The following is a 26,591-nucleotide window of genomic DNA, read 5'->3' as shown; positions in this document are numbered from 1 at the left end:
CGCGGTGTTTGCCGGCGGCTGCGCCGCCATATTGTGTGACAGTATTTTGATTTGCACTGGGCTGGCAGAGCCTCGGCGAGAGCGAGCGAGAGCTGGGGGGGTGGGGGGAGGGCAGTCGAGTGCGAGGGGGGTGGGGGCAGAGGGAGGTAGGGAGGCCGAGCGAGCCCGAGCCCAGGAGCCGGGAGCGGCGACGCCACCCAGCCATCGTTTTTGATCTGCAGCAGCCGCCGGCGGGGCGACCCAGCCCGACCCCCTCCCCTCCCCCTCAGCCACGAGCGGCGGCGGCGGCGGCCGGAGGGAGTTGGCGGCGGCGGCGGCCGATCGGAGGGGCTGAGCGGGGAGGGAGGGAGGGCTGAGGTGTCCCCCCTGCCGGGTGGAATCGGAGGCGGCGGCGGCGCTGGCGGCGGCCGTGGTGGTGGAGGCGGCCGCGGCGACGGTGGAGACGGCTGCCCTAGTAGGAGAGGCGGCGGCGGCGGCCGAGGAGGAGGAGGGGGAAGCGGCGGCGACGAAGGGTAAGCGGACAGCGCAGCCGGGCCTCGGCGGGAGCCGCAGCCCCGGCTCTCCCCTCGGCTCCCCGCACCCCCCTTCGTCTGGAAGGGGCTCTGCCGATTTGCAAGGCCATTGCGGGGCGCCCGCTTCTTCCTCTCACTCTTCCTCCCTCCGCCTCCTTCCTTCCCCCAGTGGCGAGGCGAAGAGGGAGGCCCCCCAAGTCCTCCAGACCGGGTGGGGGTGGGGAGCACTGGGCCGGGCCCGGGCTCCCGGGAGTTTGTGTAGGGGGAGGGGGAGACTCATTGGAGTCGGGCGCCGGGGACAGCCCCGGGTGGGGGAGGGTGCCAGGGGGTGGGGAGGGCCCCTGCCTGCCCGGGTGCCCCCGGCCCGCCCCTGGGGCATGTGTGAGATCGGGGTGAAGGAAGGAAAACTCCTTTCTGGGGAGCCGTGGTCCGGATAAAGATGACTTAGAGGCAAGGTACTGCAGCGAGAGACCGAGAGAGTTCTCTCGGGGTCTAGGGGGAGAAGGTTGTTCCCTTTCTAATGCTGGTTTTCTGCAGCCTTCTTAAAGTGGGGAGCAAGCCCTGCTGTGATAATGTGGCCCCTTAGATTTCACAGGATAATTCTTGTTTTCTGTTCAATCAACCTCAAACCCTAAGATTGTGGTTTTGTCAGGAAGGCTGAGAGGGTCTTGGTATTGCTGAACAGGTGACAGGTGTATCTTTCGGTTGCTGATGCTGTGGGGATTGCTCCGGCGGAGTTGTGTACCAAGGTGTCATAGATCGTGTGAGTTTGTATTTATGTGTTTGGCCGTGTTTCATTCCATATATAGTATATTTGAGATGTTAGGTTTCCATTCTTCAAGGCAGCTTAATTGTTGCGGAGAAATTCTTCAAATGTTTCTGATAAGAGGGGTTTCCAGGAGAGTGGAGGGAATTTGCAGCTTCACAGGAGTTTCTCAAGTTCATGAAATTCTAGTCCCCAGCGCGAGGCTGTTTTCAGTGCTTTTATTCATTGGAAAGTTCTTGAACACTAAGGTTGTATTCAAAGCAACAGTGAAGCAGTATAATTTTGCATCCATTTTGTCTGTTTTAGGTAAGTTTGCAAAGTGTCGAATTTTAGGGTCAGGTTGATTCACTTTTTATAAAAAGGATTGGTTTGTGCTTTAGCTCACTCAAAAGAGTATGTTGCTCATTATGCAATTTCAGATTGGCCGGGAATTTGGGTGGGCATGGAATAGAATTTTTGCTTTCAGTTTTTACGTTACTGCTGCTTACCACACACTCTTGGTACAGTAGCAGAGTGTTGACACCTTTAAAAAATACCTTTAAGCTTTTTGTAACAGTGAAATTGTGATTGATTTTAAGCGATGACAGTTTGAGACTTTAGATTTTCAAACCATTCTCTGATAAAGGAAAACATGTTTTCATCTTATTATATGCCTTGGCTGAACAATTAGAAACAATAAGAGGAATTGTCAGATAAATAAGCTACAAGTTAAAATAGGGCCAAGTTAGTTTTAAAAGGATTCTATAGCTTTTTAAAAACGTGTGTGGGACGAATATATTGAAGATGGTACTATCAGTGTGTTAACAGGAAATAGAACAAAAATTCCAGTGATTCAGAGCTTCGTTGGGGTTCCCCCCCCCTTTAAAATCTCAGTTTTTAATAGAGGGTACTTAAGATTTAAATCTTTAAAGGATCAACTGAAAGTTGAATGCATGAATTAGATGAATAAGTCATCCACTGAATATGCTCCATTATTTCATTTTTCTCTTGGGTGCATGGAATAACTTTTCCTGAGTTTAAAAGTATTCTCAAAGGACACTGTTGAAATGTAGCCTTTCAACTCTCTTTCGTTAACTGTCATAGTGGAACCTGTGCTTTCGTAATTCGTTAAGAAATGGGTAAATGATCAGAGTCTCATCTGATACAGATTTCCCAAAAAATTTTAACTTGAATCAGTCCCATTTGATTGAAATGGTACCTACATTTGGTCCTCTCTTTAGTGGAAAGAAGTGCTTGCCTTCAGTTAAGAATATTGCTTAAGACTTGCATACCAATTATTATATCTCATGACATATGGAGGTTTTTTAAACTCTGTATTAAGTAGGTACTACCCAAATCCCCAGTTATGCCATTTTTGAGTATCGCTTCTTTATTACACATTACACTTGGGTAAATGACTTAACATGATTAGTCTTGTATGTCTTAATAGAAATGAAAGTTTATTCTACTTCTGTAGTTTTCCTTGTAAGGAAAATTCTTTTATTAAAAAACTGTTTAGGATGAAATGTACATACATACTTATGAACATACTGCATTTTGAAAAATGGGTGTAATGTAGACCATTTACACGAAACTGACATGAGTTTCATGCCAGAAAAGTCTGTGAGGAATGTCCAAATTTTCTAAAACAGCATTTTTATATAAACTGATCAAGACTAAAAGTTTATATCTTAAGGATCATCAATATACTTTAAAAGAGAATTTTTGTCTTGTTATAGATGTTTTTTAAAAAGTTCCTAATAATCTTTACATATGTAAAGTTCATAAATAAAACTGTAATTCAAAAAAGCTACGATTCCATCACATCTCTACCTGGCCAGGCTCCCATGACCCAGAGAACAGTAGTAGTACTTTTTCCATGTTTCACTTATGTCATCTTTATTTGATCCATCTAAGATTGGAACTCTCCAAAAATGGATTATAAATAAGGTAATAACAGAGGCAAATGTGAAGATTGGGGCAAAACAGTAATAAGCAGGAGAAGATAGGGGATAAGATACTGGTAAAGGATTAGATGAACAGTTTTAGGCAGCTAGGAATTTGGAGATGTGGGTAGTGATGGCTTCCAAGTATAGGAAAGTGATCATGCTGAACAGTACTAGAGAGATCTGCTCTGGATCTTTTGGTAGACCCTGACTGTATATGTCATCTCATATTAAATTCTCTGTATTTAGATGGTAAGGATTTGGAGACATCGAAATTGTATGAAATTTTAATATATATGTGTTCATATTTATTTATCTCTGGATCATATTTCCAAAATACTTACTGTATTTTAACATTACATTTTTTGTGATTCTGATCCTAAAAAGCAAGGACACTTACTAAATCTGACAGCTAAAAAACCTGAGTAAGTACTCTTAGGGGTAGCCAGTACTGTAGTTTCTATATCCTCTTTAGTTATACACTGAACTTGACTATGATCTTGATAGAGTCAGAGCTTAAGAATGGCTGTCTTTTTCTTTACTAAGTATTCCATCCCTCAGAACACCATGTTTAGCATTAAGTAGTACTTACTACTTCTAGCTGGCTACATTAAAGTTATACATTTCACTTAGACTTTTCAGTTGGATTTTTTGACTTATTTTACAGCATATGCTTAGTTTCTAATTTCTTAGTCCTCAGGAAGAGAATGAATTACTGTTAAAAGCACTGGAAGAAGTGTCAGCTAACAAGTGGATGTTTCAGAAGGAGATCCAAATCAGAATTGCTACAAAGTAAAGTCATAGATATATATCAGTAAAAGATCTCTATGAAAATTGATTAAAGTTTTGGCACTTAAAAGTGCATTTGTTCAAAATGTATTTATGTAGACTCTTATTTCCTGATGATGCTTGATAAATGAGGCTTTGCTGAATGTGTTACTGATTTGCTTCTTAACATTCTTAATGTAAAACTTAAAAAAATTCAGTTGTATTTATAATCATCTATTTCTTTTGACCTTTAATATCTTAATATTAACCCTTTTAGTGTTTCCTACATAGTGAAAGAAAGAGAAACTAGTATTTACAGAATGCCTTTTGGGTACCCAGCTTTAATTAATTTCCAAAATATTTATTGAGCACCTACTATGTGCTAGGGACTTTCAAGAGGACAGACAAAATTTCTGTCCTCTTAGTTTACATTTTGTAGTGGAAGGCATAATAAGTAAGTAAAATGTACTGTGTCTGGGAGAAAAAAACTACTGTGTGAAAAAAAAATCCACAAAAGGCTATTGGGGAATTAACATTGTATATTTGCTCTTTTAAAAGCTGCATAATGGATATTTTCCTTGCTTTTAAAAACAGAAACTATCCCATACATTTTTTCTTTGATTAAGAATACATTTCATAACTTAGGAACAAGGATTATGCTTGTACTTAAGAATTACAGAGTCTCAATTAATCGTGATTTCCTATGGTTATTACTTCAGAAAGTGGCTTTGTGGCTCACTAGAAAATTTAGAGTTTACTCTCCTGGTTTTGCCACTTACTTACTAGCTTTGTGATTTGGGGCCAGTTAAAATTTCTCAGCTTCTCTGAGCTTGTTTTCTTCTCTGTAAAATGAATTATAATATCTACAAGGTTATTGTGATGGTAAATAATACATTTTGTGTAAATTATCTGATATATAGAAGGGTCTCAGTAAATTGCAATTTTTTGTTTACCACCTGTCTGGAGTTCTATAAAACATAGTTGAAGTTGGTGACCCTTCCAAGAAGGTCTCATAGCACCAAGTGGAATATTGCTTAATATACCTTGTGTTTGAACAACTAAAGCAGTCTTGCCTGCAACTGTAACTTATAGTCACTAGTATATTCTGAAGAGTTTATACACCTTATCTAGTTTATATACCTTATCTAGTCAATGTGATGTTAGGAGTAAACCTGCATTCTTCCTTTTTCTGGTGAGGGAGCATTGCGATACATCTTGTACAGATTGATGAGCCGGATGTCAGCATTTTGACAAGTTAGAATAGAAATTTTTTTTTAAGATATGGAAATTCATGGGAATTACTTATAAAACATTTAGTACAGTGCCTGAGATATTGTTAAATATTCAGTAAGGGTCTGCTTTTGTCATTTTTTACTCTTATTGTGTGAAGATGGGTAATTCAAAGAATTTACGAAGTATTAAGGAAAACTTACAAAGATAAAAAGATAATAATGCAAATTGTGAATGAGTTTTTTGAGAGAAGAGTCAAATTGCAATAGTTTTTCATTTTTCTAGTGGGAGATAACTAAACTGAGATTCTCAAGGACAGGCCATGTCTTGTTTTCCTCAGTCTTGACTTCACCATATCTTCTGTGCCTTTCTATAGTTAGGAGCTCAAGAAAAAGTTGGACAGTTCTTAGCGATAGTTTTTCTGTGTATCACAACTGTTAAAGTAGTAAGTACCTTCTGAGTCGAAAAACTAGATGCACCGGACATAAGTCTTCGAATCTTCAGTTTTAAGCACAGGCTAAGATGTCATGCAAAATCTTCTGAAAGCCATTCTTTGAATCTAGCCAAAATTATTTTAAATATCCTAGAAATTGAAAGGAGGAAAAGATTAATTATTTGCAGCTAGATTAGTGTTCATTAACCTAGTCCCTGTGAGTTGTTGACATTTCAGTGAATAGCAATTTTAAAAAAGCAGAGTAGAAAAAATAATTCATGCATAATTATGTGCTCTGATTGTTAAAAAGACAAGTTTATCTTTAAGGCAGTTTCAGTGAAACGGTAGATTTATATTGGCTTTATGAATTAAATGGTTCAATCAGTTTCTTGCATTCTTTGATGTGGGGAATATTGGTCTTCTCAAGGAAAAGGGAAAACATCCCACCCCACCCCAACCTACTTTAACTATTTTTCAGTTTAAATCTTAACACTAGACAGCTTTTTCCTGGTCTATAGCAAGTTATCTTTTGCCTAATGAATAATTTTAGCTTTCCTAAAGCTTAATACTTCCCTTAAGTTCTAAGACCTTTAGTCGTTTGCACAAAATATTTCTTGGCTTTTGAAAAAATTCCCCACAAAAATGTATAGGACAAATTGCTTTATGTCCAAAATTGGCATAACAGTACTATTTTAGAAATGAGATAAAAATACATACAATTGAATATTTTTATATTCTTGTGGTTTGTTTTCTTATTTTGAACTATAACAACCTACCACTGGAAAAGGATATTATTGCTGAGTATCAGTTTGGGTGGCTTCAGAAAGTCTGATTTATCCACAAACAGGTACAACATAGATGAGGGCATTATAAGAATTTGTAGTATTTTAATTGCCTCGTTAAAGAAAATGATATTCTTATTTAACTTGAAAAACAAAAAGAGTCCTAGTATAAGTCATAGAAGCCAAATAATAGAGCAGAGGTTGGAAAGGTCTTGTAGAGAGAGAGACAGAGGAGAAAAGCAAGAGTAAAGATGTGGAATTTAACAGAGATTTTGGTAGAATTATATGAATTCTGCTTGTGATTAATAGAATTATTCAAAAGAATTAATCTGTTAAAGTGTGTGATCCCTGCAACCAGCCTCCCTCTGCCCAACCTTGCCAAAACAATAAATCAAAAACAATGTCATGTTTCTAGGTATAGTACAGAGATTATTTAGACTACCATCAAAAACTTGGAAGTTTTGGGAGGGGGGTAATTCTGACCATTTAATTTGTGTATTTGGCTGGTGAGGAAGACAGGTTCTGGGAAAATGACAGTGAATTATTGCAAAAAAAAAAAAGTGTGTGAAAGAATAATTTTTGGTTAGTAAATTCTACTTATTCCCTGGTTTATTTACTATACTTCCATCTGAATTATACTCATTTTGAGTTTTAGATTAACAGTTTACTCTAACGTTTATATTAAGAAGAGTTTCTTTAGGCCTTTAATATCTTAATGTTAACCTTTTTAGTATTTGCAGAATTAAGCACATCACGTTTGCTTCCTGTCAGTTTGCCAGCCAGGCAGGCCAGAGATATTGCTTGTTTTATCAGTATAGAGCCAATGGCAATTGAGTGGAAGGATTTTCCATTCCCTATCAATGAGAGAAAATATTTGCCAGTACAAACAAAAACTTGAATCAGCATCTTGACCTTGCAAAATTTGGTTCTCACACCAGGCCGGTTTTGTTAGTCAGAGAAATCAACAAAAACAATTCTGATATGAACTGAGGAGATAGAAGCAGAAGGGAGTTTACCTAGTTTTAATGCTCTCAGCAATTTAAGAAAATATTACTTTTGATTTTAAGTTGGTCTCTCTGTCAGTTTGTCAATCTCCACCCTTTTAACTAAATATTTACTTTTACCATGTTGGGAGTCAGTGAGAAGTAATAAGAAAAGACCTGGTCTTTAAAGTCAGAGGAGCCCAAGTTCAAATCCAAGTTCTACTGCTGACTATAGCTCCGTGGTCTCAGACTCATACTCTTTGAGCCTAGGACTTTCCTTTTGAAAAATACATATGTATAGTAACACGCCGCATAGTAGTTTTAACCACATTATCTGTGTTTCTTATGTTAGCTAGCACAGTACCTGGTACTTGGAACCTAATAGGCATCAATAAGTAGTAGTCAAAATGTAAAATATATCCCATGATGTCCTGTGCTGCAGCTTTTCTTCTCTGTAACTTTCTTATATTGGCTTCATTTTTGAGCACCTTCTATTTAGTCAAGTTTAATCTTTAAAAGTATTAATCTTTCAAATAGAACAAGCCAATTCTTGTTCTAGTTAATTAAACATATGTAGCTTAAGTAATGGGAAGTGATTTTATTGGAACTTTACTTTGTTAGGTTTTTCCTTCAGGGTACCTATTCACTCCTTTTTTCCTCAACAAATAGAATGAAAGGGAAATAATTTCTATACTGTTTAACATACTGAAACTCTGTAGACCAAGGATGAAATAAATATCACCATCATTCTTTAATCACAAATATACAAACTATTCTTTGTATTTTTCTTACCCATTCATTGAAAAAGCCCACATTTTCACTTTGAAAGTAGTTCACAATCCATAATTTACTTCTTTTACATGAAAAGTATTAGAAAATTAACATAGATCAGATTTTGAAAGCACAACAAATACAAAGTTAAATATAATAGTATAAAACTTGTGCCACTTTATCTATATAAAAAGATCTCTGTACATTTTCTGAATTGCTGGTTAATATTTTTTCCATAATTTCAGCAATACTTTTTTTCTGTGTCCACATTTTATATTCAAAGGAGATATAACGCTAAATTTTCCAGTGTGTTACTGGATTAACTGTGATCTTTTGCTTTGATTTTTATTTTCCTAAAGACTTTTTAATCCATTGAGTCAACTGGAATGATTATTGTAGAATATTTTGCTCTACTAATACTAAATGCTGTTTGTATAAATAACATTTTAACATGTTAATAACTCCATTTGTTTACTGATTAATTAGTATATTTCAGAACTCTTCCTGCTAGTATAATAATACAACTAACTTATTACTGAAATATAAATCCAATTGCTGTGTTTGCTGTTGAAAATGTTTAAAAAATCGCTTGCATTTTAGTAATTATAATTAGAACATTTTGTAACGTGTTCGTGAAATCTCTAATCCTAGAAGTGATACTCTTTAGTCTTACACATGAGCAGTTTTTGTGCAGTCTGTGAAGTAAAGTCAGGAGCACAAATAGTGATAGAGATCCAGCCATTAATCATCAGATAAATGACTTATTAATGCAGAAAGAATTATGAGATACATATCGGTCTTTTCAGTCTTATTTTTATTGCTAAATAGTTTTGCTGTTAGCAAAGTTAGCATGTGTGAATGATTGTTTATATGTGTATACACAAAAGTTTCATTTTTTGTTTTCATCAAATACCATTATTTTGAAACCCTAACATATTTTCATGTCCTTTCAGATGGGTCAAGTTAATTTTGCTTTTTTGCTGTTTGCAATAGTTGGTCTTATATGCAACAAATAAACCAATAATCAAATGTATAAACATTTAAATTGAAGAAACCTCCCATTAAAAATTAATATTCAAATCTGTAATATAAAGATAGATACTTGTTTTCATATTGACATTTTATGGACTTTTCTGTTATGCTTTCATTTTCTGAACATAGATTTTTATTGGTATTAACTCATCACTAGCAAATAGTTGTAGAGAATATAGCAATATAGGTAGAAAACTTGATTTTTAAAAGGAATTCAAAACTGTATACTTTATTTTAATTCATTGAATACAAATTGTGGTATAGTTGCTTGGTTAATTTTTTTAAAAGCAGTTAGTGACCCGATAAACATGAATGTCTACTCTCTGGAACTTAAGCCACATGTATGGAGGCATCACAGTTAAGAAGTTGCTAGAATTGAAGAAAAAAAGTACTGAAGGGGATATCTAAGGGATCACTGTCAGACAAAAGTTGGTGGAAGTACAGGTCCTGTATTGAGAGTAACTTGCTGTTTCTCCCTTGTGACTAGTACATGCCTGAACTGTACTTGGCTAAGTACCATTTGCCATTTTACAGTGATTTTCTAAAGAAAAGGAAAAATAAACACGTGGAAATGGAGATTTCAAAAAAATTCCCATTCATAGATGATTCTGCTTTTTTACACATAAAAATGTATTGACATGTATTGATTGAACTTACTTTTTCTTACTAATTTTTTCTTTTTTGAGATTTTTCTGGCTGCATGATCGCTTGGCCTGAGCGAGACATCCTCATTCACTTTATGAGATTTTCCCCTCATGAACAATGGCATGAATTTACAGGATGACTATTCAGAGCAGTTGCAGTAGTTCTGTAAGTGGAACAAGAAGTACTTTGGTGGGGGAAGGTAACTGGTGGGAATATTGAACTGATGATCTTAGCCAAACCAAGCCACAGGATTAGTACTTCAACTTTTATAAGATATCACAAGAGCAAAAGAATAACAAGAAACTCCATAGAGTTTGTTTCACGTGCCTTCTATGACACACCTGTGCAAAATAGCTGGCTAACGCAAGAAATCTTGCCTTACTCATTCTTCCACTGTGTCTCATCTCTCATTCTTTATTAGTCAGTCTAATTCACTGATCCAGTAGTTTGAGTTCCTACCGTGTGCCAGGTACTTTGCTAGGTGACAAGGATGGAGAGATGAATGAGTAAAATACAGTTCTTGCCTACAAGAGGTATATACTGCCTAGTATGCTGTTCTGTAACAACTACAGTAACAGGGTTAAAACATAAAACACTTTAGGAGTCTGCAGGAGAAGAGTGTCTGGCTCAGTGAGGAATGAAGGGATATTAGAGGGAAATTTCGTAGGAAATATCTGAGTGTGTCAGATAGATGAGGAAGAAAAGTACAAGTTGGGAGAAGAGGCCATTTCAGTCAGAGAGAACAACATGCGTAAAAGATAGAGATAGGGAAGTCCACATGTATCCTGTAACTGAGTAGTTTCACAATGCATTAGGCACCAGCAGTGGATTAATAGGAAGTGGGGTGGAAAATTAGAAGACAGAACATGAAGATATTTGTATGCTTTGTAAAATAGATTTGACTTCATCTTATAAATGATGGAAGGCAAATGCTTAAATTAACATTCTAGAAAGACCTCTCTGGCTTCAGTATAGAGAATATTTAGGAAAGAGGCTTGGGAGGGAGGGGCAGGCATTTGAAAGTCAGTAAGGATCTGAATTAGGGCTGTGATTAAGAGTGGGTGATGAATTTAAGAAGAGAATACTGAGCGTGAAGTAAATAAAGCAAGGAAAGGATCGCACATGCCCTGATCTTGAGTACTTGGGCGCTTAGTGTAGTGCCTACCATTCACTAATATGAAAACAAACCACAGGGGCAGTTAAAGTGAGAAAGACATTTGAGTTCTCTTTGCTGGTTTTAAGGTTTCTATGGAGAAAGAAAGGGGAAGAAGACATCACTTCATATGAAGGGGAGACAGGGAAGACTTCTCTGATTAGATGACATTTGAGCAGGTACCTGAATGAAGTGATCAAGGGAAAGAGCTCTCCAAGTGGAGACAGTAGTAAATTCAGAGGACTTTAGGTGGGAGCATGTTTGCCATGTTCCAAGAGCGAGAAGGCCATTGTAGTTGGAGCTAAGAGAGAGGGAGAAGGGTAGATGAGATCCAAGTATGTGCTTTACTTATAGCATCTTTAGATTGTAGTAAGGACTTTAGATTTTATTCAGGGTGAGATAGAAGCCACTGAAGGATTTTAAGACATCTATTTGCCTTTTCCTCCCCCCCTCACTTTTTACAACATGATTTATTTGTTGGTGCTTGTGTGTGTATAGTTCTGTATCATTTATCGTGTGTATAGATTCTTGTAACCATCACAGTCAGAATATAGAAATAGAATTGTTTCACTACTACAAAGAAATTATTTTGTGTTACCCCTATACAGATGCTCCTCAACTTACAATGGGGTTACGTTTCAATAAACTCATCATAAGTTGAAAATATCATAAGTCGAAAATGCCTTTAATACACCTAACCTACCAACATCAAAGCTTAGCCTGGCCTACCTTGAACGTGTTCAGAACACTTACATTAACCTATGGTTGGGCAGTTATGTTGACTTTCACCTTAGAGTAATTGCCTTCCTCCTCTTCTCACCAGAAGCAAGAGACACAGATCGGCGTTTTGTAGGTATGATAGGATGCAAAAGTACAAAACAATGTTTGGAAACACTGGCAGCATAGTACACGGTAGAACTTTGGTGTTTACCGTCTCATGGTACCTTGCTGCAGCTGCCCAGCATTACAAGAGAGTATCGCACCATATATCATTAGTCCAGGGAAAAGATCAAAATTCAAAATTTGAAGTACATTTCTACTGAATGTGTATAGCTTTCACACCATGAAGTCAAACGGTAGTAAGTCAGGAACCATCTGTATAGTCATACCTTTCCTTCAACCTTAACCCCTGGCAACCACTGGTCTGTTCTCTATCACTATAATATTGGTACTTAGAGAGTATATGAAATAAATGGAATTATATATTATGTTATTTCTTGAGATTGGCTTTTTCACTTATCATTATGCCCTTAAGATCCATTCAATTTGTTATATCAACAGATCATTCCATTTTAATACTAAGACGTATGTACCATTTTATGGATGTTCCACAATTCGTTTAACCATTGATTGAAGGACTTTTGGGTTTCCATTTTGGGGTGATAAAAATAAAACTGCTATGAATAGTTTTGTATAGGTTTTTATGAGAAAATACATTTTTAAAAAAAATCTCTAAGAGTGCAGTTGCTGAGTTGTATGATAAATGTGTTTAAATTTACAAACCACTTTTCCAAAGTGGCTACACTATTTTACATTCCTACCAGCAAAATATGCAAAATCCAGTTTCTCTGCATCCTTTTCAGTATTTGGTGTTGTCATTATTTTTCATTTCAGTGATTCTAACGGGTGTGTAGTGACATCTCATTGTAGCATTATTTGCATTTCTCTACTGGCTAATGATGTTGAACATATTTTTGTGTGCTTCTTTGCTGTCTGTATATCCTCTGTGGCGAAGCATCCAGGTCTTTTACTGTTGAATTCAATGAGTTCTTTACATATCATGGATACAAATCCTTAATTGACTATGTGATTTGCAAATATTTTCCTCTGGTCTGCAGCTTATCTTTTCATCCTCTTCACAGGGGCTTTTGCAGAGCAAAAAAAGAAAACTTAATTTTGGTAATTTACCCATTTTTTTCGTTTATGGATTGTGCCATTGTTGTCAAGTCTAAGAACCCTTTGCTTAACCTTAGGCCCCAAAGATTTTCTCCTGTTATGTTTTCTAAAAGCTTTATGTCTTTCATATATAAATCTGTAATTTTTATGTAACTTAATTTTTATGTAAAGATGTGAAGTTTAGATAGAGGTTCATTTTTTATCAAAGGATGGCCAGTTGTTTCAACACCGTTTGTTGAAAAAATTATCCTTCCTCCATTGAAATGCTTTTTGCACATTTGTCAAGTCAGATGGCTATACTTAAGGATCCGTTTCTGAATTCTCTGCTAGGTTCCATTGATCTTTGTGGCTATCCCTCCACCAGAACTGTCTTGATTACTGTAGCTATAGAGTAAGTCTTAAGATCAGGTAGTGAAATTCCTCCAACTCACTTCTCCTTTTGTACAATTGTTTTAGCCACTCCAGTTCCTTTCCATGTAAAATTTGGAATCTACAAAAAACTGCTGGGATTTTGGTAGGAACTGCATTAAACCTATAGATCAGCTTGCAGAAGATTGACATTTTTATTTGGGTGTCTTTCAATCCATGAACACAGTATCTCTCTCCTTATATATAGGTACTCTTTGATATCTTTCATCAGCATTTTGTAGTTTCCAATGCACATACCCTAAACATGTTTTGGTTTGGTTTGCCTTTTCTTCATTAATTGATATGATCATATGGTTTTTTCCCCTTAAACTGTTAAATGATGGTTACTTTCCTTTTTAAAGATTCACTCTGGCCTCTCTATGTGGAATAAACTATGGGAGTAGGGCAAATATGTGAGCAAGGAAACCATATTGGAAATTAATTGCTGCAGTAATCCAAATGAGAGAAAATAGTGTCTTGGACCAGGGTAGTAACAGGAAACGGTGAGAAGAGGTCAGATTTTGGATATGATTCAAACCCTGTGTGAACAGGAATTGCTGATGAATTGGATCTGAGATGTAAAAGAGAAGTCAAGGATGACTCCAATATTTTTTGGACCAAGAGGTTGGAAGTATAGAGTTGCTGTTGATCTGAGTTGTGAAGACAATGAAATAGCAAGTTTAGGCTGTGCAATCAAGAATTTGGTTTTGCACATGTTAACTTTGAAAGGCTTTTAGACATAAAACTAGAGATATCAAGTAGGCAATTTGATATATAAAATAGAATTCCAGCAAGAGATTCAACCTAGAAATGGAAATCTGAGATTCATCAGTTGAGTCGATATATGAGAAATTATAGTGATATTTATTAAAAACTCTACCGTAACCTTTTTCTTTTTACTGTACTCTGCTTTAAGGATTATTAGCAAAAAGCTATATTCTCCTACTATGTGAAGAACTTTGTGGAAATTTGGATTGGTTCTGTTTATTAACATACTGTTGTGTATCTGACGTTAAGTGCACTAGAAATTATGTGATTTGGAGACAATTTAGGGGATATATACGTATTATAATATTTATTTAACCATACTTGATAAGTAGATGGCAATAATAGTGGTATAGATACATGTGTCTTACTAGTTTTCAGAGCTTTGTTCTAAATCTTTATAAAATGAATAGCTCTATGCATATTGTGAAAAGCGTTTGATACTGTTATTAAGTGCTAAATGGCTTTCTGTGGCAATATTTCTCTTGTAGATGAAGCAAACAGGACAGCCAGAGAGATAGATCAAAAACAAAAATTAACAGGAATGCAAGATAGCTAGCAAAGGAGAGCCTAACAACTAGAAGTTGGAAAAACGAGAGGGTGTGCCTCAGTTTACAGAATTGGTGAAAAGACTGATATCCTGAGTTCGTTCATGTGTTTACTTCATGTTAAGGTATTATAGAAAATATTTTTCAAATGCCACAATCTTTTCTATTATAACTGGTTAACTCTAACGATATTTTCTTATTGGTAATTTATATATATATATATATATATATATATATATATATATATATATCTATATATATATAAATATATATATCAGTATATATATATCTATAGATATACATATAGATATATATCTAGCTCTTTGTTTTGCTTCCCCATCACAGGATTTATCATATTGTTATAATAAATATTCTGTTTACTTTTCAGTTTCTCCCACTGAACACGTTTTTACACCATTAGTACAGTATCTTAGCACTTAAGCTCTCTGTAAATATTTGTGAATAAATTAATGAACACATACACTCTGCTAAAGTTTAAAGCTAGTAAACTTGCCTACTTTTGAAAGTAAATGAGTTTTTGAGATTCCAGAGTATGGGTTATGGTCAAAGGTCTTTTCTGAGTAGTTCCTTATGCTTTCAAGCAAACATTCCACACCTACAAAATGCACCCATACGTAGCAGCATTTCTAACTCAAGGTCAGTGAGGCATACATTTTGCCTTTTGTTATTTGTTCTTTTTCCTAGTGGTAATAGGTTTATGCAAAATCATCTAAACTTTGTCCTAGACTTCTTATGTCCAAGGGAGCACACATTGCAAGATAGTAGGCCAAGCTTAGAGTTTAGTCCATTGTGGTTTGTCTCAGGAAATTTCCTATGCACATTTTAAGAAAAAGTAATATTAATCTTGATCCCATTCTTTCCTGCATTTTATCTGACTTATCTGACCCCTTTTTAGTAAGTTCTTGGTCTTCAACTCTTTTCCTGCTTAGCCTCTTTTCCATTATTCTCGAGGTCAGTGTCACCACTTTCTACTGAAACTCAGTATAGTTTAATTCTATGAAATCTCTTACCTCTTTGGGGAGAAACATCCAGCTATAGTTTTAGGAGCTATAAATTTTGTTACCAACGTGAAATCTAGCTTAGAAAGGCCTAGGAGTGGAATAAGTCATCAGATAATAGATTATTATGTTACTGTGATTTTCCAGGTAATACCTGAACAAGGACATTGTGGGTTTGGATGAATGCAAGAAATATTTGTTGGAGTAATCAGTGGAACTGTGCCATTGTGTGTATATGGCAAGGAAAAGGAGAGTTGAAGACCCTGAGTTTTCTAACTTCAGAACCATGCTCAATTATTAATAATTGACATAGAGATAACATTATTGGGTTGGGGGGCAGTGGGCTGAGTTTTGGACAAGATGACTTTAGGTTGCTAACGTGGCATTGTCAGGCTATCAGTTTACTTGTTCCAGTCCCACCCACCCCCGCTTTCCCTTCACTCACTCAGCCTTTGCATTCCATTGCTATTAGTCTAAGAACTTCACTTTAGGAAAAGTAATTTATTTTTGGTCTCATAATCAACAGTAGAGATTGAAATGTACAGCAAGCAATTCCTTCTTTCCTACCCAAATTCTCATTATCTTCCTTTTCTGTATCCTCCTTTCATTGAAAAAGATTATTTAGAATAATATTTACCAACATCACTACTACCACCCACCCCACGTCTGAGATATTGGTAGATAAATTTTTATATTTTTATATGAAATAAATGAAGCAACTTGGCAGAACTCATTGAAGAAAAACAAAACTTTATGAAGTGTTGTGATTAAAATATTAATCAGCCAATGAGTAAGTAACACCTCATTCATTTAGTATCATTAGGTAATATTCTACATAAGATAATTGAAACTTATCCCAAAATCTATTTCTTTATAGATTTTATATACTATGTAGATTATATATACACACACATATTTTAATAGCTCCAAATCCATTTCTTTATATTTTACATGATTTATTCCCTTCTGAAATGGGGAACATTCCCCTGCCCCATACTCAACCTTTTCTGCAAGATAGAAATGGTTTTCTGGTTCAGTTTCAGAATGAGAGTCAGGAGCCCCAGGTTCTAGTCCAAGGTCTAACAGTAAATTCTTGTGTGAGATGTTTTGTATTTTTACCCCCGAATCTGTGTAATCTGGAATAGTGCCTGGCATGTAGTAGGTGCTTAGCAAATATTTTTGGAATGAATCATTGTTTTATGCCTACATTAGTACTCCTATCCTGATTTACTACTTGGAATTTATTACTGCCTAATAAATAAGCGTCTGAGTTTTTAATATAATAAGAGTATCTAGGTTCCGATCAAGGTGAACTATTAAGCTTAATTTATAATGTCTGTTTTAGCTGCTTAGTGGAATTTTTGGCCTTCTCTTGATGTATTTTCTGGTACTTAAAGTTGCCAAACAAATGATATTCTAATACTTGATTTATTGAGAATAGTTTATTGCATACTTTCTGTATCCCTCTATTATGTATAGGCAATGTCTCATATACAAGCATATAGCCCATGTCCCCAGGGGTCTTATTCCTTCGGTGAAGAGACACAGAAGTGGAACTATAATAAGAGAATAATTAAATGTTGGATCATGAAGCATGGACCCACAGGTACATTAGGAGTTCTAGGAATAGAAGGATCCGTGTAGGCTGAAACCGTAGAAAAAGGATTCAAGAAGGAGATGAAGCTCGAATTGGTTATGAAGAAGTAAAGATTTTGATAAGCATCATTGGAGAAATGACATTCTAAATAAGCAAGGGCAATAGCAGAGTCAGGAAGGAAATTTGGGTTGATCGTGTTCAGACAGTCTGACTGGATTCTTAGGGATAAGGGTGCTAGTGGGAATTAAAAGTGGGTGAATTTAGTAGAGTTTTACTCTTGGCTCCATGACCCCTGAAGGGGTCTGAGGATAGAATTTAGAGGAATCCATGCATTTATTTAGATGAGGAAAAAAATCACATCTTTATATTTTCACTAACAATAACCTCAACTGACAGCATTTCCTTCTATTATGATTTTAAGCAGTAAACCACAGCAATATTAGCAGTGCCTGTGACTTTGTTACTAATAGAAAAAGTACTGATATTTTCATATTAATTTACAATTGTGGATATCTCTGAAGATAATTTATGCAGATTACTACAAAATTATGATTTTTAGACACTTTAGATTTTATTGTGTTCGGCATTCATAAGGAAGCATATATTAACATCACAGATATGGATTTTATAAGTTAATTTCAATATTTTAAATTTTTTCATTGTTTTTAAAAAGATAAAAGATCTATTCTTAGCTCACAGCTATAGATAAACTAAGGTTTCAAAGGTAACAAAACCTTGTCTAGAATCTAGCAATCACTTTCGTTACCCTCCTATTATGTATCTTCCAGTTTAAGTTCTTATGCAGAGGAGTGAAATTTTTAAAGTAGTTGCATAGGAATATCTCTTAATCTCTTGTACTGTACTTGATAGGTAAAGTGGGAAGACCTTGGTGACGTGGAGGTAAGCTTTGGATTTGGTCATTGAGATGGATGGATTGGATAGTGTGATAGCAGTGGGGGTAGAGTAGAATTGGCAATTCCAAAAGGTGTTTGGGAAGAAGGATTTATAGGACCTGGTGGTAAAAGGTGAGGCTGAAATGCATGGAATGTTGTAGGGGAAAGTATCAGAAAGTTAAGAATAGAGTGCCTAAATTAGGATTCTTGGAATAATAGTGTGCAGGTCCACAATACCTTATCTGAAACCCAGAGGCTAACTATGTTTTGAAATTCAAAATTTTTTTAATTTTAGGTTAATATGGTGTATATAGCGTATATTATGTAACACCCCAGCAGAGTTTGAGGCATCACTCAGTAATTAAACACTAATATTTCTGCAGTGAAACATGGAAATATTCACAGTAAGGAGGCCAAATAAACCCTATAAATAGCCTCACATCAGTTCAGAGCAGATTTTTGCCACTACCAGATGAGTTTTGACATGAAGCTTCATGAAAACATTTTTTTTTTTCAGAACTTCTTAGATTTCAGTGCTATGGAAGTGATTGTAGACTGTATTGACTGTAACATCCAGTGAGGAGAGTCTTAAGAATTTGCATTTTAGGGGGTGATAATTATAAAATGGACGAGATTTGAAGAAGTTGAGAAAGGTAAAGGCAGGGGAAGAGTTTCAGTAACTTCAGTTTTCAGGCTAAAAAGAGAATTGCTTCTGATAAAAATGGGAAGTTGAGAAGGAGAGCTAGTTTGGAGAAGAGTTTAACTTTAAACTTGCTTCACATGAGATTTCTTTTTATTTTTCATGTATTCTATATCATGATTAAATGAGCTTAAAAGTTCAGGTATATTGAAGTATAAAGTTTCCTTTTAAAATGATCACTTAATTTTCAGAGCCTTCAGACTCGAATGTTAAGATATTGAAGTACTTCTGGTTGGAGAGGTGTTTCTGGATAACTAAGGTTCGGGCCCTTGCCCACCAGGAAAATAGGCCAGATGGAGTGGCGCGAGGTACTTGTCCCCGACAAGATTCTTTTCTGTATGGCCGAATCGTTAATATGGCCACATTTATAATGATATGAATATATTTAGAAGTAGTAATTGTTGCAGCAGCAGTGGTAGCTGCTGATATGTTTTGAATGCTTACCATGTGCCAGGCACTGATCTAAATGCTTTCCAACAAGCAGTCTAGTGGTATCTGTTTCTGCCTCGTAGACTGGGATATGACAGCAACCTAAGAGGAAAGTATTAGCATAGGTAGTGGTGTGATTTTGATTCCGAGTTCACTTAAAAATCTGGAATGTAGATTATTAATGCATGAATATACAGAATTGAGCAGGGTTTAACTATATTGTTGTTCTGTGATTTTCTTTAAATCTACTTTGACAAATGTACTCTGTTAATTCTGTCATATAAACAAAATCTCTTCAAAATAGGGACAGGTCCTTTACAAATATTAAATAAGGTCCAGTGGTTACACTTAAAGTTAGTTTAATTATTTTACATTTACTGTGAATATATGCATTTATTTTGTGATTCATAAGTTTTAAAAAGGCAAATTTTGTCTTAAACTTTTATTCAAATTCTACTACCAACTTGTACTATTTGAACTTTGTTTTCTTATTACATAAGGGTATTGTGCTGGATAATCTGTAAGGTTCCTTTCAATAACAGATTCTAAGATTCTGAATGTTTAAGTTTCATCAAGTAGGATAGAAAGCTTAAACTACAATTTAAAGGAGATTCTCCTTAGAGTATTCTATAAGTGTAGATGAGATGCCAGATGAGGAAGTGAGAGAATGAATGTCATAACTTTACATCTTTATTCTTTTGACAAACAGTAAAAGAAACATAGAAATTAGGATTCCAGGAAACTAGAAGAATGTGCAGTGCTGACTAGAAAAGTTTTCAAGAAGAGAATGATCGGTCATCATTCAAGTTAATAATCAACCAGTCAAGTTAACACAATGTAGAGGAAGGAACCCTGGACCCAGAGTTCGAAAGCCTTGAATATCTTTCTAGCCCTAACTCTGCTGCTTATTGGAGTTTTGATAATCAGTAAATTACTGAATTTTCTGAACCTTGCAGACTGAGTGTAATAACTACCTAGCCTTCCTCAGTGATTTTTCATAAGGATCAAATGATGTGATGAATTAGAAATGCCTAATAAAACTTAAAGATATTCTGTTAACATTGCAAAATGGTGGATGAGGATTCTTCAGAGATTATTGGATTTGGTGATTTGAATAAAACTGTTAAGAAGGGAGGAAACTTGAAGGCAGATTAAAACCTAATTGAGACCATAGTATAAGTGCTCAGTAGATAAATTTGGCAAGGAATGAATGGTAAGAGAAAGATGGCCTCGGATAGCATAGTCATTCCTTAATTTCTATTGCAGTTTTTTGTAAGCATGTTTGTGTTTCTTATTGGATTAGGAATAGTAGAGTGCAGGAACCTACAGCTCATTCTCTATTTCTTCAGTACCTTGAATAAAATAGCAATTTTATTAAAGGGCATTACGAATAAATACTTGCTGAACAAGACAACCGGTAAGGAAAAACTTTGTGGTATGAGTGTGTACATGGATGTATCTTTAAGATGATTAAGACTTAGTATGTTCGTAGGTTGAAGGGAGAGATTACAAAGAAAGGGACATAATCTGGAGCCACAAATGAAAATGCTGGTCTCACTAGTAAGAGATTATTCCCCTCAAAGAGCACCAGACCCAGGAGGTTTTACCGTTGAGTTCTTAAAAGCATGAAGCACCAGATAACAATTTCAGAACATAGTTTAAAAAAAAAAAAAGTAAGCTTCCCAGTTTTTACAGTCAGCATAACATAAAATGTGAGCATAAAAGACAACTATACACCAATCTCATAAAAGCTAGTACAAAAAAATGCTTAATAAAACTATCAAATGGAACCTTGCATTACATTAACAGAATAATGCTGTAACCAAGTAGGATTCACTCTAGGAATTTAATGATAAATCAGATTAATTCATATTAGTACATGAGAGGGCAATATGAATACCTTGAGGAATACCAGAAGGGGAGATCAACACATTTGAGATAAGAATCCTTAGTGAAACAAGAATAAATAAATATATCTAAGATTTTATATAGCTCAGAGGAGAAGTCAGCAGTTTTTATGGTAAAATGCTAGAATTCCTATTTTAGTGTTTAGTGAAATATGAAATTCCTTTTAAAAAGCCACGAATCAAAAAAAGGTCTGGCTAGCATTACTATTACATAACATTGTCTTGGACCTGATAGCCAATGCAATTAGACCAAAAAAAAAAAAAAGTAATTATTTAAAAGGAAGAAGGCAAATTCATTATTTGTAAATGACATTGTACATGCGGAAAAGCCAAAAGAACCAACTGAAACTTTATGGTGAGTAATGAGATTTCAGTATGATAGTTAATCTAAAGCGTTTCATTTTGCTTTCTTCCTCCCTCACACCACTTTTTCTTTTCTTTTCTTTTGAGTTGGTCTTTAAACCGAAAGCCTAGCCACATAGGTTAATAAATGGGAATCCTCATTCTTAAATTACTTTTTTTTTTTTGCCTTCTGGGAAATATAAAACAATTTTATCATCTCTACATAAACTGCAGTCTGTTTTCAATGAGACATTTTTCATGTTAACTTTAAAAACCATTTTGAAATAAAGTGCAGCAATGAATACATTTAGAATGACTTTAAGGAAATTTTTTTTTTAATTCCTTGTGGCTTATGATACTTGCCCTATTACTTGCTAATGCTAGGGAAGTTGTAATCTGATCTTTGAACCATATATGGTAAACAATAATTTTGTGTGGAACCCACTGTTCTGTCAATAAGAGGAAAACTCATTGCACAAATGTAAGGTTTTTCTTTGCCCTTAAAGCATTTCCTGACTTAAAGACACAAGTTATGTCATGTACTGATTCTTTTGTTTTTTAAAATAACACTGTGTTTCGGATCTAAAACCTTTTAACAAGAGATGTGTTGACAAAAGTACTTTACTTAGAGAGAGAAGAATTACATGTCTTCTTGTTTGCCACTAATTCTCTTTATATCTGAAATGTAAATTGTTATATTTTTATTCATCAGTTCTCAGAATTGAGCTCTTTCACACATTTGCTTTGTAGTTGTTCTGAAATCAGTGATGATAAATTGGTTGTATCTCTTAGGACGTGATGCAGATGAGTTATTTAAAACTAAAGCTTGTTACACAGCTGTTTTAGCATTTATGAAAATGAGAACTTCAGTATACCCATATCTTTAGAAAAAAAATGTTTTATTCTTTAGTAATACAGAAAATGTATTGACTACCTATGCCAGGTTATTACATACTTTAGCTAATTATCATGACAATCCAGTGAGGTGGGGGGTGTTGTCCCATTTGATAGAAAGGAAACTTTAGAGAGTTTTAGTCTAAGGCCTTAGTGAAACTAGACTTGAACCTAGATTTTTCTCTCCTAGTTTTTTTTCACCTACAGCATGTCATCCCAAAAGATGGAAAATTTATGTTTTTCTTAAAAACTACTTTTATTCTAATTTGCTTTGTTGTGTTACTAGTTACTAAAATTGCAAGGAGTTAAGTTCTTTGATTCCTTGTCCTCACTATTTTTTTGTCCTGTTACAGTCCTTACAATCTGCCATCATTTGGCAGCAGCAGAGAATTCAGTTTATTTTGACTGCTGTGGGATTCATTTCTTGGAGAAACTCCTTAGGGTGCCAGCTCACCAAGCATAAGGACATTGTTTCCAGGCCCTAGTTATCTAATTAGTACAACAGTCTACCACTTTCAATATCCTACCATTTCTGTAACCTTTGTAGTTGCAAGTTTGTTTGTTTACTATGGACCTAACTTTTTTTTTTTTTTTTAATCATTGAATCTATTTTGGTAATAGAAAAAAGAATTTCTAGTGTGGTTAAGAACCACATCTTATAAGCTGTTCTTTGCCTCCCTCTTTAAGAATTACCAAGTATTTTTTTAAATTGGAACTTGAATTTCGATTCTTTGCTTGGATTTATCTAAGGCATTTTTTAAGAAACCTCTGAGGATTGATTTTAGGAAATTAGAGGAGCAGTTAGAAGACAATTGGAAATAAGATAGCAAAATAGAAAAAGCAAAATGACCTGAAAATCAGGACTTCACAATTCACTTTTACCATTGAAAATGGGTTTATTATTTTTTTCTTTTTGTTATACTCTGTGGTTTCATATGAGACAGTCTGTTGCTAAAAGCCACTAGAGATTTCATAAAGACTACTATTTCAGTTTCTAGAATTGGGAGTCCAGAATAAAATTGGGTAGATAAAAACAATGACATAACTAATGTAAATAGCATCTTCTGGTAACTTGTATTTTAAGAGATCTTTTTTCCACTTAATAATATTTTATGTGAGAGACGTTGGGGACTGCCTCACTGCTATTAGATCTCATAATGTTATCTGGTCACATTTCTTGTTCTGCCTACCTCTAGTTTACTCTAGTTTCTCTTCTGCTTTCAAGGCTCCAGACCCAGTTCCTGGACCTGCCCTGGGAAAGAAGTATCCAGTAGAGATGAGCTCACTGCAGTTACTTAATTAAAAATTTGTAAGCTGCAAAAAATGGCAATGGGCCAACCAAGAACAGCTACAATTTGAATTTTTCTATTTCCAGGTATGCTAAAGTCCATGGCACCAGTCAAGCTTAGCCTATGTAACTGCCTTAGGATGAAATCTATAATAACCAAAACTTTACTTTCAAAATCTTGCTTTAAAGTATAGTAGCATCCCTAACATCTAGGTAACTTGCGGCTAGTATTGACTTTAACATACCTCTTGCCTGAGTATTCCTAATTTAACTTGTTTGCTAGTAGTAGCAACCTAATTCAAAAACAGTTTAAGAAAAATAAATCTGAAATGCTATTGAGTTAAGCCCTGTAAATGTACAAAAAGCACTCTGGTCTTCATTGAAAAGTAAACATTGACAACAGTAAAATTATCTTCCTTTAAGAGGTTCTCATATAGTGTATGTAGTATAGGGAATTAAATAAGTGACACTAGTTCTCCATCCTGCGTTCCTCAACTACTCTATACTACGAATGCTTTCACTTAAAGAGTTAATATGTTTTTCAGTAATTGGAAGTAATAGGTAAGATTTCTGGATAGAACCAAATAACATTTTATGTAGTACTTCTACCTGAAGAATTTAATTACATTTTAAATGTAAGTATAACTAATATTTGCTATATTTTACTTTGTTGCTCAAAAGAAGCCAGGCAAGAAAAGTCATAAATAGTTGGAATTGTAACAACAAAATTAAAATGTAACAATAAAATTAAAAACTGAGGTTTCTTGCTGCCTTAGATTTTAGTCAAGAGAAAACTACTTATGAATAGTTAAAGGGTTTGAGGTCAGTTAGCTTTTAAGGACATTTATTGCTTTTACTAATTTGTATGGATTTAGAAACAATCCATAAAAAGTGACTGTATTTACTAAATGGGTAGATAATAATACATGTCTTTTGATTTTAAAGTGTGATTCAGGTTAGTTAGAGATTACCCAATATTGAACAGAGGAATTTTATATTCCAGTTGTTTTAAGAGGTGATTCTAGTATTATAGCTTATGCTTTACATTCCTACCTCTAATGTTACTGCATAATGAACTTAATGTCAGCCAGTTTAGTCATCAGTAGGTCACTGATTATGTGCTACAATATTTGTTAGGTATTGAAAGAATTTTAACTTATTGAGTGTTGAGTTAGGACTGGAAAGGAAGCTACTACTAAAGTTATAGGAGCATTACCACCATTAAGTGAATTAAGGGGAAATCAAAGAGAATTGCATCTGAATTTCAAGTCTTATTAGTTATCACTGGGACTATTAGTGATGGTAAAATCTTTATTATTGAATGCAAGTTGTGTTTAAAACACTGCTCTAAGCACAGTAGGAATGTTGAAATGAATAAACCTTACTTTTAGTGAACTTTTAAAGTATCATACTAGAGGTGCAAACAAGGTACTTGAGAGTGCGCGAAAGAATCAGTTTTATGGGGAAGGTTGTGTTTCTACTGAGCCTCGAAGGATTGATAGAATTCTTTAGAGAGAACGGCAAGAGTATTTCTAAGTTATGGAAATAAAAGTATGTAATAATGTAGAAGTTGGGAGCAGTCTAGTGTGCTTAGAGAATAGTGGAATACAGAAAGATATGACAGGAGATAGAGTTCTATCATACATGCTTTCGAATGTCATGTGAACGAGTTTGACTTAATTCAGTAGGTAATGGGGATCCGTTGAAGATTTGTTAGCTAGGCACACTTTAAATCAGTGAGTTTTTTGAAAAGCTGACTGCGATAGAGTGAGGGTTGCTTGATAAAGTTGTAGATTAGGCAGTAGCAATACTTAATAAAGGACAACATTTATTATTATGTGTCAGGCATTATGTGTGAAGAGTTTTACCTGCAATTTCTCATTTAATCCTTACCACAGGAATGTTGTAAGAAGTAACTGAAATAATACATGTTAAGCTTTTAGCACAGGACCTCACCCATAGTAAGTGCTAAATCGTAGTGTTTATACTGTTAGCTCAGAGAAAAGTGTTCCTGTCCACCTTTATATGTGATAACTTTCTATATGATAACTTTCTATAAGAATGTTATGTTTATTGGGGGACTCTTAAGCTTAAGATGATAACAATAAACTACCTCTTTCTTTTAAGCATTAATTCATCTCATTGGTGGATGAGTACTACTTGGTTTGAGGACTATGTATTAGTTCACATTGAGTTAGCCTTTGGGAGAAAAAAAGGGATAGACTTGGCTTTTTAAAAAAAAAAACAACTGGATTGTAAATTAGGAGACTACACATAGAGATGGTTAGTCATCCGCCTAAATATATAAGCCCATAGGTAATATTTAAATTAAAACCGTAGTTCTCATCTGTCAAGCATCCTGAAAATTGATCATTGTTGCAGCTGTTAACTATATCAGTAACAGTTTAAACATAGATAACATAGCTTTTGAGTTATTTGAAAGTTCATATAGTTGGCTAAGTACAGGTACTTTCACATAACTCATTCCATTCTACTATTACTCTCCTACCCACATATCAGCATAAGATAATGTTATGTGGTAATATATAGGAAATAATTTTATAGGGGAAATATTCTATTCTAGTTGTCTCAATTGTTTATAATTAATTGTATAAGTAATACATGAATATGTATATTTTTGTAAAAAAAAATGAAAACAACAGAGATTACTAAATCTCCCTTTACCCAGCACCCCCGTCAAAAGAATTAATGATATCCTTTCAGAACCTTTCCTATACATTTCATAAAAAAATATCTCTTTAAAGTACATCTCTTTTTGGTATCTCTTGTTAAAAAAAAAGTATCATTTATGTAGATTTGCATCTTTTTTTCATTCATTCATGTCTTATAGGCCTTTCATAGAATTATTGAGATATCTTACTTAAAAAACAAACAAACAGCTGTT

At 35.1% G+C, this 26,591-nt stretch overlaps 1 protein-coding gene across 6 annotated transcripts in view; it reads left to right on the top strand.

The window, feature by feature from the left end:
• The first annotated feature begins 204 nt into the window (after positions 1-204).
• Positions 205-26,591, top strand: part of TAB2 (TGF-beta activated kinase 1 (MAP3K7) binding protein 2) — a 73,110-nt gene continuing 46,723 nt past the window's right edge. For 3 of the 6 annotated variants that reach the window (XM_039846942.1, XM_039846938.1, XM_039846936.1), the window contains exons 1-2: positions 381-512; positions 23,624-23,773. The gene's annotated coding sequence lies outside the window, so the exon portion shown is untranslated. Of the gene's footprint in view, positions 513-903; positions 968-23,623; positions 23,774-26,591 lie in introns of those variants that run through there. The other 3 variants (XM_039846937.1, XM_039846939.1, XM_039846940.1) reach the window with 3 other exon arrangements.

This window comes from Pteropus medius, unplaced genomic scaffold (assembly GCF_902729225.1).
Source record: "Pteropus medius unplaced genomic scaffold, Ma_sr-lr_union100, whole genome shotgun sequence".
In the NCBI taxonomy this organism is placed as follows: domain Eukaryota; kingdom Metazoa; phylum Chordata; class Mammalia; order Chiroptera; family Pteropodidae; genus Pteropus; species Pteropus medius.
The sequence above is the reverse complement of the archived record's forward strand: the minus strand, read 5'-3'. Positions and strand labels throughout refer to the sequence as shown.